The sequence below is a fragment of the Galeopterus variegatus genome, unplaced genomic scaffold (genome assembly GCF_000696425.1).
Source record: "Galeopterus variegatus unplaced genomic scaffold, G_variegatus-3.0.2 Scaffold302, whole genome shotgun sequence".
NCBI classification, from domain to species: Eukaryota; Metazoa; Chordata; class Mammalia; order Dermoptera; family Cynocephalidae; genus Galeopterus; species Galeopterus variegatus.
Window position 1 is genome coordinate 112,432 of NW_007726413.1, and position 16,461 is coordinate 128,892.

Below are 16,461 nucleotides of genomic sequence, written 5' to 3' on the forward strand. Positions count from 1 at the left end.
TTTCTCATGAACTTGATTGCAAAAATCCTCAACAAAATATTAGCAAATCCAGTCCAATAATGAGTAAGAAGAGTTATATACCATGACCAAGAAAAATTTATTTCAGGTATGCAAAGTAAATTTAACATTTCATAATGAATCAATGTAATCTACTATATGAATAGGCTAAGGAAGAAAAATCATATGATAATATCAATTGATGCAGAAAAAGCATTTGACAACATTCAACACCCATTCATGATAAAATCTCTCAGAAAGTTAATAATAAAGGGAAATTCAAACACTTGGAAAAGAGCAGCTACCTAAGAGCTACAGCTAACATCTTATTTAATAAGAACATATATAACGGTCCCCCTCTAAGGTCTGGAACAAAGCAAGGATGTCCATTCTCACCCTTTTATTCAATGTAGTACTGTAAGTTGTAGCCACTGCAGTAAGGCAAGGAAACAAACTAAAAGACATAAAGATTGAAAGGAAGAAATTGTCCATATTTTCAAATGGTATGATCGTCTATACAGAAAACCCCAAGGTATCTACAAAAAAAAAAAAAATTCCTAGGAAGTGAGTTCAGCAAGGTTGCAGGATTCAAGAGCAACTTACATTCTTACATCAATTACATTCTATAATGAACATATGGAAAGCAAAAGTAAAATTGCAATACCATTTATAACTGCAAATAAAATGAAATACTTAGGTATACACTTAATAAAACATATATAAAATTTGTATGCTGAAAATTACAAAATGCTGATGAAAGAAATCAAAGACCTAAATATGGATTGGAAGAGTCAATATAGTGAAGATGTCATTTCTCTCTGAATTGATCTATAGGTTTAACGAAATTCTTATCAAAATCCCAGCCAAGTTTTTTGTAAACATTGGTAAGTTTACTGTAAAATTCTTATGGAAAGGCACAGGCCCTAGAATGGCTAAAACAATCTGGACAAAGAAGAAAAGAGTGGAAGTCACACTGTTTGATATTAAGACTTACTACAACAGCTGCAGTCATTAGACCACGTGGCATAGACACATAGCTTAGTGGAACAGAACAGAAAACCCAGAAACAGACCAAAACAAACATGCTGAACTGATTTTTGAGAAAGGTACAGAAGCAATTCAATGGAGAAATTTCAACAAATGGTGCTGGAGCAACTGGACATTGACTTAAAACTAAAGATGAATCAGGAACTTAAATATCAAATGTAAAACTAAAAAGCTTTTGAAAAATATTGAAAATCTTTAGAATCTAGAGCTGGGCATACCATTCTTGACTTTATATCAAAAGAACATGTGTAAAGGAAAAATCGAATGTTTGACCTTATCACACTTAAAAACTTTTGTTCTGGGGCCGGCCCAGTGGCGCACTGCTACAGTGCGCCGCTTGGGAAGCACGGCGGCGCTCCCGCCGAGGGTTCGGATCCCACATACGGACCGGTTCCCGCTCACTGGCTGAGCGAGGTGCGGGGGCAACACCGAGGGTTGCGATCCCGTTGCCGGTCCCGGTCCGGTACGGGCGCGACACTGAGGGTTGCGATCCGTTGCCGGTCACGAAAAAAGACAAAAAGGAAAAAAAAAAAAAAAACTTTTGTTCTGTAAAAACACGTGTGAAAAGCACATGAAAAGACAAGCTAAAGACTGGTAGAAAATATTCACAAACCACATATCTGAAAAAGAACCAGTATTTAGAGTACATAAAGAAGTCTCAAGGGGCCGGCCTGGTGGAGCACTCAGTCGAGTGCAGCACTTGGGAGCGCGGCAGCACTCCCGCCGAGGGTTCGGATCCCATATAGAGACCGGTCTGCTCACTGGTTGAGCGCGGTGCGGGCGCGACACTGAGGGTTGTGATCCCGTTACCGGTCACGAAAAAAGACAAAAAGGAAAAAAAAAAAGAAGTCTCAAGACTTAACAGTAAAAAGACAATCCAATTAAAAAATGGGCAAAGGACATTAACAGACATTTACCAAAAAGGATATAAAGATGGCACATAAGCACATGAAAAGAGGGTCAACATCATTAGTCATCAAGGAAACGCAAAAATTAAACCACAATGAAATATCACTACACACCCATCAGAATGGCTAAAATAACAAATATATATATATCGAGAACACCAAATGCTGGCAAAGATGTGGTGAAACAGAATCACTCACACGTTTCTGATAGAAATGTGAGGTTGCACAGCCACTCTAGAAAACAGGTGGGTAGTTTCTTAGAGAACTGAACACGTAACTGCCATATGACCCAGCAATTGTACTCCTGGGCATTTATCCCAAAGAACTGAAAACCTGTGTGCACACAGAAACCTGTACATAATGCTCATGACACATTAACAGCTTTGTGTGTAATAATGGTTATACAAACCTTGCCACATCTGTGTTGTGAAATACCACTTATCAATAAAAAGGAATTATTGATACATGCAAAGTACAAGAGTTTGGATGAATCTCCAAGGGAATTATGCTGAGTGAAAAAACCCACTCCTATAAGGTCATATACCGTGATTCCACCGACACAACATTCTTGAAGTGACAAAATTATATAAGTAAAAAACAGAAAAATGGCTGCCAGCAATCAAGGTCAGAAGGGGGCAGCAGGTGTGGCTATAAGAGGGTAACAAGAGAGATCCTCGTGTGATGGAGATGCTCTGCATCTCGACTGCATCGATGCCAGTATCCTGGTTGTGATGTCGTACTATCATTCTGAAAGGTATGACCACTGGTCATAAACGCTACAGAATATCTCTCTGTATTACTTCTTACAACTATATGTGAACCTGCAATTATCTCAAAGTTAAAGCTTAATTTAATCTTAAAAATACTTGCACACACACACACAGTAACAGGAGACAGAAATGTACAGAGAAAAGTATGGAGCCTCATCATGAGTCCTACGGAGGCAGCTCTGTGGGGTTCTCCCCATGTTCGGTGAGGAACGAGGCAAGTCTTCACGGATGACATGGCCTTTGACCTGACTCTCGCAAGGTGAGGATGTTCTCTGGATGAACAAAGAGAGAAAGGCGTGGAGTTGGAGGGGCTCCTCTCACACGGTAGCGAGGGGACTTAGTCCATCCTCACCACTTCTGCTCAGCACTGACCTGGGGATTAGTAAGACAATAAGACAACAAAAGGCTGGGAAAGGCATAAAGGTCAGAAAGGAAGAAGTAAAATTGTCTTTGTTTGCACATAGTATAATTATGTATATGGAAACCCTAGGAAATCTATCAGAAATAACTGGAACTAGTAAGTGAATTTGTCAGACTCTCAGGACCCAAGGTCTATATATAAATATTAATTGTATTCCTATGTAATAGCAACAATTGGAAAAGAAATTTTAAATACCATTTGCAAGAGCATCAGAAAATATGAAATACTTAGGAATAAATTTATCAAAAGACATGCAAGACCACTACACTAAAAACGATAAGACATTCCTGAGAGAAATTTTTAAAGACTCAGATGAACAGAGAGATGCCCCATTTATACCAGAGAAGAGGGTCTGGGGAGGTCAGACAGTTGGCCTCAACCCACCCCGTTCTCTACCAGGCTCCTAATGTGGATTAGGAAAGAATTCAAGGGAAGAGTCACAGTAGAAAGTGAGAACAGGTTTAATATAAAGAATAAGATATAGACTTCACAGGGAAAGTGCAGCCTAGCTGCAGAGACTGAGCAGCAGCCCTAGCAAGTTTAACACAAAAAGTAAGAAATACACACTCTACCAAGTGCAGACTCGTCCCAAAGTGAACAGCAGCCTGCTAAAGTCAAGTTTAACACCAAAAGGAAGAAATACACAGCTCGTGGGCAAAGTGCACCCTGGCTCCAGAAAAAGCGAGCAACTTCCCTGCCTTCTTCCTGGATTCAATTTTATAGTTTGGCTCTCCCTACATATTCATGCTATCTAACGAATATTTAGCTAAGAAGTTCATTGCCGGTTATGTAACCTAGTTTTGCACATGCTCCGTTGGTCTCTTTTAGAGCATGCTTATTGGTCAAATTCCACACTCCAGGATGAACTCCTTTTTACTGAGCATGCTCAGCCACCAAGATTACATAAATCTGCTTCCTGCGGTCTCAGTCTCCATGTTTTGGTGCCGAAAGTAGGTGCTACAGACCACTGTAGCTCAGGACTCAGAGGTAGGGCTTGAGACCCAGGGAGTGGCCTGAAACCCAAACCCAGGGAGACCGAGCACCTCTTGTCTCACCATGTTCATGGTTGGAAGACTCAGTATTATTAAGATAACAACTCTATTTTAGTCGATCTAATATTTAACATAATCCCAATCAAAATTCCAGCACACTTTTTAAATATAGAATTGACAAGCCAATCCTAAAATTCACATGGAAATGTGAAAGACCTAGAAAAGCAAAACGGCTTTGGAAAAGAAGAAGGAAGTTTCAGGGCATACACTGTCTAATTTTGAATATTACTATAAACATACAGTAATCAAAACAGTGTGATATTAGCACAGACAAATAGATCAACGGAACAGAATAGAGAGCACAGAAATAAACCAGACATACACAGTAAATTGAATTTTGACAAAGTCCCCAAGTTAATTCAATGGGAAAAGGTAAGTCTTCTCAATAAGTGATGTAGGATAGCTGCATGGCAACAGGGAGGTTTGGGGAGCAGCACGAGCAGCCGCTTGGCGACCTGAAGTTGTCTGGCTGGCTGGGGAGCCACACGCAGTAGCACGAGGCCACGGTCGGTGACGTGAATGTAACAAGCCAGGGAGCTGAGAGACGGCAGCGCCCTGAGCATCAGGCTAAGTTTGCATTTCAATCTGTACATAATGGAGAGACCAGATGATGTGATTAATGAACCAGGCTTGATCGTATCAAATAAATGATCAGTGCCCAAGTTGCTATGTGGTGGTCAGGCAAATCCTAAGAATCATGTTTCTTTTCTCAGGCAATTAGGGTACCATTTATGGCAGCTGTATTTGTAATAAGCCCATGTGGGAGATAGGGACAGGCTTCCCTCAGAGTAGGCTTTGGACTGAGGGGAGGTGATAAGGGGAAGAGAGAAGACGAGGAGGTGGCCAGTCCCCTCTGTGAGCCTTAGAGTTTAAAAAAGAGGGTACCTGGGAACACAAAGCAAGTTCCAAGCTGGAGTTCCACTAGGGTCTGAAGTGCCCTCTGCTTGCGAAGCATCACAGAGCCACAAGAGCAGAACACCTTTCCTCTAGATCACATGTTCTCATTCAGTAAGTACGTGCCAAGTGTCTACTGTATCCCAGGCAGTGGGCTAGATGTTCCTAGAGGAAACGGAGGGGGAAATACAAAAGAGAAGGCAGCGAGCACATGCCCAGAAGCAGCAGCCACAGGGCAGGAAGTCCATGAGTAAGAACAAAGACAAACAGTAGGGAGAAGTGGAGCCAGGACTGCAAGAGTCATCTAAGCAGCACAACCGTGAGTAAGGAAACAGGATGCAGCTGGAGCTCCAGGAAAGATGGCACCTGGCTGCACTGAGCACATCTAAGTGCGGATCTTGGTTTCCAACAAGAGGAGCCAGGCTCCTTGGAGAAATGGCTGATTCTAAGACAGGCAGGAAACATACAAGGTGAGCCTGGAGCATCTTGTAGAGACAGAAAGTAAGGAAGGGCATAAGACACACACACGCACATACACACACACATACAGGTAGAGGTGTGTCAAAGGGGCACAGAGGCCAGAGCTGGAACGGCTTCAGCAGCAAATAAATATAGTGTTTAATTATAACCCAAAGTGTAACATACTACCCAGGAGTCCATACCAACTTAAATAAAGTATTGAATAAGTTAATGAATGGAGGAGAAGAGACAAATCTCCCATGCAGAAGAATTCCAAATAATTTATGTAGATCCTCCACCCTAGGGGAGAGGAAGCGTAACTCCCACTCCTTAAGTGTGGGCTGCACACGGTGATGTCCTGCTACAGAGTGCAGTATGGAAAAATGGAAAAAAAGAGTAACTTTACAGAGAAGGAAGCTGACAAACACTGTGTCAGCCAGGTGACCAAGGTCAACAGCAGCAGTCTAAGTTCGTGCTGGTGGAAAAACCCTTGGTGCAGGTGCAGCGAGAGGAAAATGACCCTTCACTTCTGTGCTCTTTCCTCAGCCAGAAGCCCTGTCCCATCACAGACAAGGCGACACAATGTCCAGTGGGCCACCCTACAATACACCTCACCAGTACTCCTCAAAAGTGTCAAGGTCATCAAAAACAGGAAACCTTATCACAACCAAGAGGAGCCTAAGGTGACATAGCAACTCAATTGTCCTGGATGGAATCCTGGAACAGAAAAAGGATATTAGGCTGAAAAGAAACACTAAGGAAATCTGAATAAACTATGGACGTCAGTTAATAATGACATCACTATTGGTTAATTAACTGTAACAAATGTACCCTACTAATGTAAGATATTTATAACAGGGGAAGTTGGATTGTGGGAGTGGGTGGGAACTCTATGATCTGCTCAATTCTTCTGAAATAGAAAACTGTTCTAAATATACATATTAGAAGTACAAATCTTATAAATCAGGGAGAGAAATTTTAAAGAGATTAATAATGAATGCAGCCCCCAATACGAGGCAAAAATCACCACAGCCTGGGAAATTGCCTTTGATGCAAAATAAAACAAATAATATGTTTTTTTAAAGGACCGAGCAGAAAAGTAGAGAGCAAAACTGCTTTCTGATGAAGAGGCAACAGGAAAAACCCATCAGTAACCGAACCTCCAGTTCCTCTGAGCATCCATGAGACCCGGTTGGATGAAACGGTTTGTAATTTTCGCCAATTTCCAACGTTTTCCTGATAGTGAAAATAGCTTTCTAGCAACTCTCCTGGAAGTATATAAGCCCAAGGGACACAAACTGGGGCCACACTGAGATGTTAGAAAGCCTCGAGCGGGGTGGTCAGCAGTAGATGCCTCAGCTCACCTCCAATAAACCCTCATGTGCCCGCCACCTGGGTGCCCTCCACCTAATGGAGGAAGGAAGGGAAGGAGGGAGGAAGGAAGTTTTTTGGTGTGCGGTGGGACACTGGCAGTTTTTTATCAGTAGAGTGGCATTCTCAGAACCATGCGTTAGAAAGATGACAGCTTTTTTTTTTTTTGTCTTTTGTCTTTTTCTGTGTCCGGCAACGGATCGCAACCCTCAGTGTTGCCCCCGCACCGGACCGGGGACCGGCAACGGGATTGCAACCCTCGGTGTTGCTCCCGTGCCTCGCTCAGCCAGTGAGCGGGAACCGGTCCGTATGTGGGATCCGAACCCTCGGGCGGGAGCGCCGCCGCGAAAGATGACAGCTTATCCGGCCCGAAAGATGACAGCTTAAAGGAAAAGAAAGCTGGGGTCGGGAAGGTCTGTTACAACAGTGCCTCTCTGCTGTTGGGTGACAGAACCAGCTGGTGAGCTGTTGACACAGACCCCCAGGCTCTGGCCCAGAGATTCTGATTCAGTAGGTCTGGGGTGGGGCCTGAGAATGTGCTTTTCTAGCCAACTCCCAAGTGCTGCGGCTGCTGGTCTTGGGCGTCCCTTTGAGGAGTACTGAGACAGGAGGCCTTTGTGCCAGTGCAGGCAAACGGTAACAGTGGCCTCTGCAAGTAACGCGGGTGAGAACAAGGCGGTGGGTCAGCAGATGACGCTCCTCTTCTTTTGTGACTCAGGACATCTTGTGCCGTCGAGTGCACAGAGACTATGCTACGGTCCCCTGGAGTACAGGACTGAGTGTGCTCGCACACTGCCTGAGACAGAGGGTGGCTTCATGAGCAGCTGCGGGCTGAAGAAATGATTATGACAGGACTTAGCGTCTGAGTATTGGGCATTGCTAGGTTTGAATGTTTATGTCACCTCCAAAATTCATGTGTCGAAGCCTAACTGCCGGTGAGATCGTTTTAAGAGGTGGGGGTTTGGGAGGTGATTAGATTTTGAGGGTGGAGCCCTAGGGATGGGGTCGAGGCCTGTACGAGAGGCTCCGCGCAGTGCTTGCCCGAGTCCTGCCCTCCGGCCTCCCACCGTGAGAACGCCCCGTGCCCACGCGCCCTGTGGGACACAGACAGCCCTCGCAGACGCTGGCTCTGCCGGCGCGTAGACCTTGGACTTCCCGTCCTCCGGAGCTGTAAGAAAATTAATTTCTGTTCTTTATGAATTGCCCAGTCTGTTGTACTTTGTTGTAGTCGCATAAACAGACTAGGACAGGAGTGAAAGTCAAAAGTTTTTTCTGGCAGGTGGGGAAACCGGGGTGTCATGAAAGGGAATAGAAATAAAAGAGAAGCCTAGAACACAAAATAAAGGAATCAGTCATTGTTCTTATCATAAGCAACCGAAACTCCCTCCATGTACTTTGAACGAGGAGAGAATTCATTGAGGAGACAGAGGGTGGCTCCCAGTGGGAGTTGGGAAGCTGCAGAGCCACGCAGGGAGGCCCCATGGGCAGGGTCATGCCAGCATTGCCCGCAGAGATGCCTGTGAAGACGCAGATGCTGTCGTGCCGCAGACAGGCTGCCCTCTTGCCCGGTCCCTCCCTACCTTCCCCAATGGGCACCAGACACTACCTCGCACTGCCCCTGTGCCCATGCTGCAGAAGGTTCTCAGCTGTCTCTCTGGCAGCCCCTGGTGAGCCAAGCCTCTGCCTGGTGTCCAGGGAGGCCAGGAGGCAAGCACATGGTGTCTCTGGCCTCCACAATGGCAGCTGGGCTCAGGCGGGGCATCTCCCAAATGTCAAAAAAGGGCATTGGGCTTCACAGAACAGTTGGAAGGACTCCGTTCAGGAACCAGAAATGGCCAGGATGGGGGCAAAAAGAAGTCGGGATGTGTGGTCTCCTTAGCTGTCATTTCCTGGCAGGGGCTACCCCTCCAAAAGGAATCATCCAAGAACAGGAGTAACCAGAAAGTCAAAAGTCAACTTAACCTAAATGAAACTGTATCTGTTGCAAACTATTCTCAAAAAATAAATAAACTTGCTGAGAGAGAATTAAGAAATTTGGAGGTAACTTCTGAGTTCGAGTCAATGTAATTATTTTGTTGATGAAATATTTTTTTCTCAAATGTAATTGAGAAAAATAAATGAGTCAATGCTCTCATGTGGGACCCTGTGACACAAGAGATTTCTACAATAGTGTATTTATTACAGCAAGATTTTATTTTTTAACGAAGTGGCAGTGACTTTAAAGAATCTAATCAGGGCCGGCCCGGTGGCGCACTGCTACAGTGCGCCGCTTGGGAAGCGCGGTGGCGCTCCCGCCGAGGGTTCGGATCCCACATACAGACCGGCCGCTCACTGGCTGAGCGAGGTGCGGGAGCAACACCGAGGGTTGCGATCCCGTTGCCGGTCCCGGCCCGGTACGGGCGTGACACTGAGGGTTGCGATCCATTGCCGGTCACGAAAAAAGACAAAAAGGAAAAAAAAAAAAGAATCTAATCAATCTGCTTTGTTGAGCTCTTCCAAAGGGAGGGCTGAGATTCCAGAACACGTCACCATTCTGAAATGCAGGTCAATCCAAAAATGGGATTAGGATAAGCAAATTAGCTTAATATCCACATTGGAATGCAAGTCTTCCAAACAGTGGAATATTTCAGTGCTTACAGTTATCCCGTCATCTCATTTTCTGCAATGAATGGGTCTGCCTAGAGAAGAGCCTAGCTGACCACCAGCATAACCGTACACAGATTTTAAACCGTAAAACCTGATGACACTCCACAACCAACTCATGAGACTCCCCACAGCAAATCATATCTTTTCTGAATAAGGGGAATTTTTTTCATTGCGAAGTGTAAAATCTACAAATTGTTTCATCCACTTGGACTACATCTTTCAGCAACAAAAATCTGAAGCTGGCAAGGGCACAGACATCTGCAGGCCAGCAACTGCAGAGCTATACACAAGGCTGCAAGCACAGTTTTCAGTGTTACTCAGTTTTTGTTTTTAGCTTTTAGTCCATATAAGATCATTTATTTTTAGTCCCCAGGCTAAAGCTAATTTTTTATCAGGGTTGGCTGGCCCTAGAAAAACTACAGAGGAGATCCTCCTTGTACTTGGCCTCCATCTCATCCTCTCACAGTTGATTTTCCTCCTGCACTCCTTCCTCTCTAAGCACCAGCATTCCCAGCCCCCGCACCACCTGCCTACCCACTCCTGGAACTCTAAGTGTGGGTTTGGCAAGTTGCCTGACCAGGCCACGGGGTCTGGTGTGACTGACTGGTGGATGAGCTTTTATTTTGTCGTCTTGGAGAAAAGACAAAAACCAAACTGTGGGGGTCTAGGGAAACGATTAGTTTGGTGGCTGTTTGATGAGCCGGTGCAGACTGGTTCCCAGTTTGTCGAATAGCATGTGGTGAGCTTCAAACACACAACCAATCTTTACTAAGCTCCTTCTGTGTGCCAGAGGCTGTGCCAGGTCCTGGGGATGACAACAAGAGGGGATCACGTGCCTGCAGGTAGCTCAAGGTCTACAAAGAGCACAGGGACCAAGGGAAATAATTACAACACACAGTTAGGTGCTCACACCTCAGAGTTGCCTTGGCACCCAGGTGCACCCACCACTTATCTCACACGATGCCAGGCGTACAGCAGGCTCTCAAAAATATCTGATGAAATAATGAATGAACAAATAAGTGAACAGACAAAACATTATTAAAGTACTAATAGAGAGTGTAGCAGGAGCAATTAACTCTGGCCGGAGGATAAAGGAAGTCTTGTAAGCAATGGTGATTCGAGCTGAGGTTTAAGCATGTCTAGCACAGCGTCTGACCTTGAAGGAGCCCATAATAAAAGTCAGATGAACTCAGTCGAGTAGAGGTTCAGGTGGAGAAAAAGGGTATTTGGAGGCAAGGGTGTTCCAGGCAGAAGTGCTTGCAGCATCTTACACGGTGGCTGGCACAGGATAGGACACAGTAAGTATTTATTGGATGAATGAATTAATGAAGGGATGAGTTGGTGAGACCAATGAATGTTACAGTCAGCATATACAAAGTCACCAGTATTGTGAGGAAGCAGACACACTTAGCAAATGGTATATTTGGAAAGTTATATAATTATAAGAGAAAGAACGAGAGAGTTGGAGCTAAAAGGATAGAGAATTTAGGAAAAGCGTAATGCAAGGAACAGACCTGCTTGGGTAAAGAGGAACTGGGCAGGCAGAAAAAAATTTTAATGAGACTATGAGAATAAACCAGAGACTACAGAATCAGAGGTCTGGTGGCCATGAGGAATGAACCTAAGCATCACATATCACCAGAATCAAAGGAGTCTTCAGGTGACAGGGCTCTGAGTAGAAATAGCAGTGTGGTAAGTTATTAAGGAAAGATAATGACCCAAAGGATCATGGTTTGGAAGGTGCTGACCTATAAGGAAAATAAGAATAGGAAGAGTCAGGGAACAATTGTCTTTAAGCTAGGGCAGATCCCAGTGAGCTATATCACACCACGTATTAGTTATAGATTGCTGCAGAACAGATGACCTGGAAACTTGTGACTCTAAACAATAATCAAGTTGTATCATCTCACACAGTTTCTGTGAGTAAAGAATTGAGCAGCGGCTTAGCTTGGTGGTTCTGGCCCAAGGTCTCTTGTGAGGGCACAAGGAATGTGTTGCCTGAGCCTGCCTCATCTGAAGGCTTGACCAGGCTCTAGAGCAGCACGGACAGGTGCTGGTGGGTCACTTCGGTTCCACCCCACCTGGGGCTTGCTGCAAAGCTCCTTGACGTCCTTGTGATATGCACCAGGCTTCCCCTGAGCATGTATTCCCAGCAAGGGTGACGTGGAAGCTGCAGTATCTTTTATGACCTGGTTTGGAGACCAAGCCCCATCATTTCTGCAGTATCCTATTGACTTCACAGATCAGTACTATCCAAAGTGGGAGAGCCTCCATAGGGGTGGGTACCAGGGGACAAGAGTCATTGAGTGGCTTACAAAAGACGCTATGGCAGAGGCTGGTCACCACAAACTGCACTCCATAATTACCCAATCTGATGTAGTTCTCTGGATTTCTCAGCCAGGCTTAATAGAAGGTGACAGAAGAGGCCTTGCATGGCTCCAGGCTTATGATGTGTTCCCCAGAGCTGGTAATCCCTTTAAAAGGAAAACATTGTTTCTTAAAACTTCCAGCCAGCCTTCCAACGGTGAGACTCACTGGCCTGGCTCATGTGATTATAGAGGCCAGCAAGTCCCAAAATCTGTTGCCTGCAAGGTGGAAAACCAGGAAAGCCAGTGGTAGAATTCAACCGAGACTGGAGGCCTGAGAACCAAGGGCAGGGGAGGGGGCATGAAATGGGAGATGGGTGGGCTGGAGAGACAGCAAGCCTCACTGACCATTCCGCTCAAAACTCTGTGTATGTATAACTTTGATAAAATTAAGAACTAAATTAACACATGTGGTACGGTCAAAAACACCTCATTTAGGCTAGTGGTGATGGTTGCACACCACTGTGAATGTACTTAATGCCACCAAATTGTACACTCAAAAGTGGAGAAAATGATCGATTTCATGTTATGTATAATTGGCCACAATTAAAAACTTATTTATTCTAAAAAAAAGTATGAAGAATGTGCAAGAACCGTCATCATCATCGAATGGTGAATGACAAAGACCAGGCGGAAGGGAGGTGGAGGGGTTGCTGGAAGAAAGGCCGGCGCAGGGGTGCGGTGGGCAGCAGAGACAGCTGGAGCCCCATCCTGGGTACTAACTAGGCTTTAAGGGATCTGAGGTATGTTGACTTCAGCTGGCTGAAAGTTTAATCCCCCCAAAAGTTTTCTGCTGAATGGAAGATACGGCCCTCTTAGAAGGAACCAGATTCGTCTTCTTTCTCTGCTGGACAGTGCTGCACACCCGTCTCTGAAGATGCTTCTCTGAACAGCAGGTCTCTGAACTGGACAGACACCTTGGTGGGGCCTCCTTTCTTCAAATATGTGACCCTCCCTGGTGAAGCAGCATTTTCCTGTCAAGCACTTTCATAAGAACATTCCGTCTTGTTTTATTCTATGTTGACTTAAATGTTTGACTTAAATACCAGTATACTTAAATGTACTTAAATGCTGGACTTAAATAACAGATGCCAACACCGGCTCTTCTGGGAGGTGGGAGGGGTAGAGTTTTCACTGTCGTGAGTACTGTCACCTGCATCTGACCAGTCACGCGTGAAGGTCCGGCGTATTTTACATCCCTTCAGTGAAGTCTTCTCTGGCCATCCCAACCTGGAGAGAGAGTTCATTCTGCTCCACTTGTCTGACGCATATTACAATCCAGAATGTTCTCTCGGTTCTTCTAATGTGTGGACTTGCTTGTTCATTGTGTAATTAATACATTTCTTCAAGCACTACCATGTTGTCCTCTAGCAGGCCACTACAAAGATACCTGTGGTGGAGAAGATGCCTGTAGAAATCATTACAGTTCAGAGGGAAAGTACTAGAAAGTCAGAAAAAGGAGCAATTAACTCTTCCAAGAAAAGAATACCAGAGGAGGGTCAGGGCAGGGAATCTTGAGCTGATTTTTGAAGGATGAATATGAGGTTTTCTTTATGATGTAATCTTTTAACTTCAATTAAATCGTAAGCAACTGAAGACAGGTACTGTGCTTTATACTTCTCAGTTCCCCCTATACCTGTCAGCCTTGCATGGAATAAATATGAAGCATGTATTTTTTAACTGATGAATACACGAACATAAATGAACAGAGGCCCAGACTTCTTAGCTCAGAAATTCCATTTTCACTGAGCAATTCTCACAGATGTCATTAAGTTTTACATACTTGTGTTCTGTGACCCACACTGAGATAGTCTAATGTGAATATCAACCTTTTTTGAGGATGTGATACATGTTGCCAAAATAAAAATGGGAGCATCTCAGGCAATATGGAGTTAACAGCTGCCCCTCTGCTGTGTAAAAGTGTGAATCTTGCCTCCTTTAAACAGTTTCGACTGCGGGATAGAAAATATTCCTCGAAACGTAGATGAAGTCAATGCCACAAAGATGTGAAGTATTTCAGGCTCACCTTTAAAAATTGAAGTCCACAGTGATCCTGGGGGGCAGGTCATTATTGTTAAAGGTAACTTTTGGGTGTCCATCTGCTGTTTCTCCACGACGCTGGCTCCACGGGAAACACCGCCGGGGTTGAATGGTACGTGCTTGTGAGCGCATCGGGTACCAAGCCCCTGAGAGAGGGAAGTGCTAGCACGCCCGCCAGCAAGCCTGCAGCACACAGGCCATAACTTCTGCTCCTTTGTGGGTGTCTGGCCTACGTGCCCACTTGCTATTTTTACCTCTGGGTGTTTCATGAATCAAGGGGGAGAAAAAGAAATATGGGGATTGAGGGTGTTTGGTGTGTAAATGGTAACATCACAGCCCTACGTTACCCAAGTGGTGGTTAGGAGAGAGGTGTCTGGCCTCTGGTTTAAAAACCAGGCTGATACTGGTTATTCCACGCTACTTTTAACATAGACCAAAGGTAAATCATACATAAACTAGTAGCAACAGTTTGTCCCAGATAAAGTGGGTTCTGGAAAACCACACAATAGTAAATGACATCTGAAGTATGGGACTGGCATGGCCCACTTCGATGTTATTCAATATTTTTAGACTCGATACCAATTTTATTAAGGAATTGAAGCAAATTTCCTTCTTTGGAGTTTGAGAACTTACTGAATTCAGTGTTAAACTATTGCAATCTATCTGGCTCCTGTCTGCTCAAGTCGGTTCACAGTGAGTGTTTCTTCCTGCTGCAGCCTCAACACATGCAAATAGATTAAGCACAAAATCACTCTCCAGCCTCGCTCTTCCCACAGATGTTCTGAGTTCTCATTCTTTGCACAAGAGACAAGGAGTGTGATTAAAAAAAAAAAAAATTTGGCAGGACTGCCAAAAAGCAGTTATTCAGGCGTGACAGGTGCGCTTGTCAGATGGAGATGTTGGGAATGTCAGTAGGGAGAGATGATTCCAAAACACTTCCCAGAATTCATGCCTGGTTGTTGAGAAGAGACTCATTCTCAGGCCCTCTGAATCTGCCAGCAAAATCTCTTTCCCAGCCTGGGGTGAGGTGAGGCTGCTCAGAGAGTGAGGCCCATAAACTTCAGAGTAGATCTCCACATTTAATGCCGGGTTTCGACAGTCATTTTTGAAATCTGAACTTGCAAGTGACAAAGTGCATCTTGTTTACATACGGTGTGGCTGTATCTAGGTAAGGCGTTATGACACCCACAATTTTTGAGCCTGGCTAACTGCCCAGGCATATCTGCTTGGAAAATTTCCAGAGGAAGTGGGCAGGCGCTGTATTGAGAGATTCATGTGGCTGCGGGTGTGATGAGAGAGATGCCAGAAAAGGTAATGAAGCCTTGGAATATTGGAGAAACTGGGGTCTGCAGAGGTGGGGAAAGTGGGCTTTTATTTCATTACTTGTAAAAATATCAAGAGTATAGCTCAAAAACTGTGTTTTCCTGTAACTAATTCGGGCAACATTGAGTCCCAGCTGAGCCAGACACTGAGCAAGGTGCTAGGAACACAGATGTTTCTCTTTGGGCGGAAATTAGGCGGGTGCAGAATTACTCAGGAAACATCGATGGATAAACAAATCAGTAATACAGGTGTCTGTATCAGCCAGGATGCTTCTGGCTGCAAATATTAGACAGCCTGATTCAAGCAGGCTTACGTGATCAGAGACCTACGGGCTCAGTGAGGTGAGAAGTCCAGCAGCAAGCCTGTCCTAAAACCTCATGTGGAAACCGAACCGTGCTTCCAAGTCCTCGCCTGCTTTCCAGCTCTCAGAGCTGCTCTCTGCAATATTGGCTTCATCCTGAGGTTGGCTCCTCTCATCGTCCAAAGATGATTGCCACAAGATTCCAGGGCTTCTGGCTTTTGTCACACCATTACCATAAATGTCCTGAGAACAACGCTGACTATAGCAGTCGCTGCGGCCAGGAGATGGAATGTACTTTTCAAATTAACTTTCGGGTCACATGCCACCAGAAGGGTAGGAAAATACTTCAATTTACCAACAAACGTGTTTGGGAAGCTGGGCATGTCCCACAGGAGGAGAGACATAGAGGGAGAAGAGGCAGTTGAGGAAGACTTCACAGAAGACGCGGTGTCCGCTAGGACCAGAACACAAAGAACCCTGAGCGCCAGGCTTGGAAATTTGGATCTTCACACTGTCTGCAGTAAAAGAAGTTGTTAAAGCAAATCCATAGCCTAAGCCAGATGGATGGACTTACGCTACGGATAAAGCAGAACTTTCAAAAAGTTAAAACATGACTGTCATACAAAAATAGGATGAGGACATTTCAAATTTTATTTCACTTGTTAATGAATGAGGGATCCAGGAAGAGCATCAAGCTGGTCTTAAGGGCATCTGAGGAGCAAGGGCTTATATAGCTTATGAGAAAAGGCACTTTTAAAAAAAGAAAAGTTAGAATAACATTACTAGATTAGACACACAAAACTAGGTATGTGCTCCGGAGCAACGAAATCGTAACTTTCGGGGTTGTCTTTTCTACCTGAGAGAAG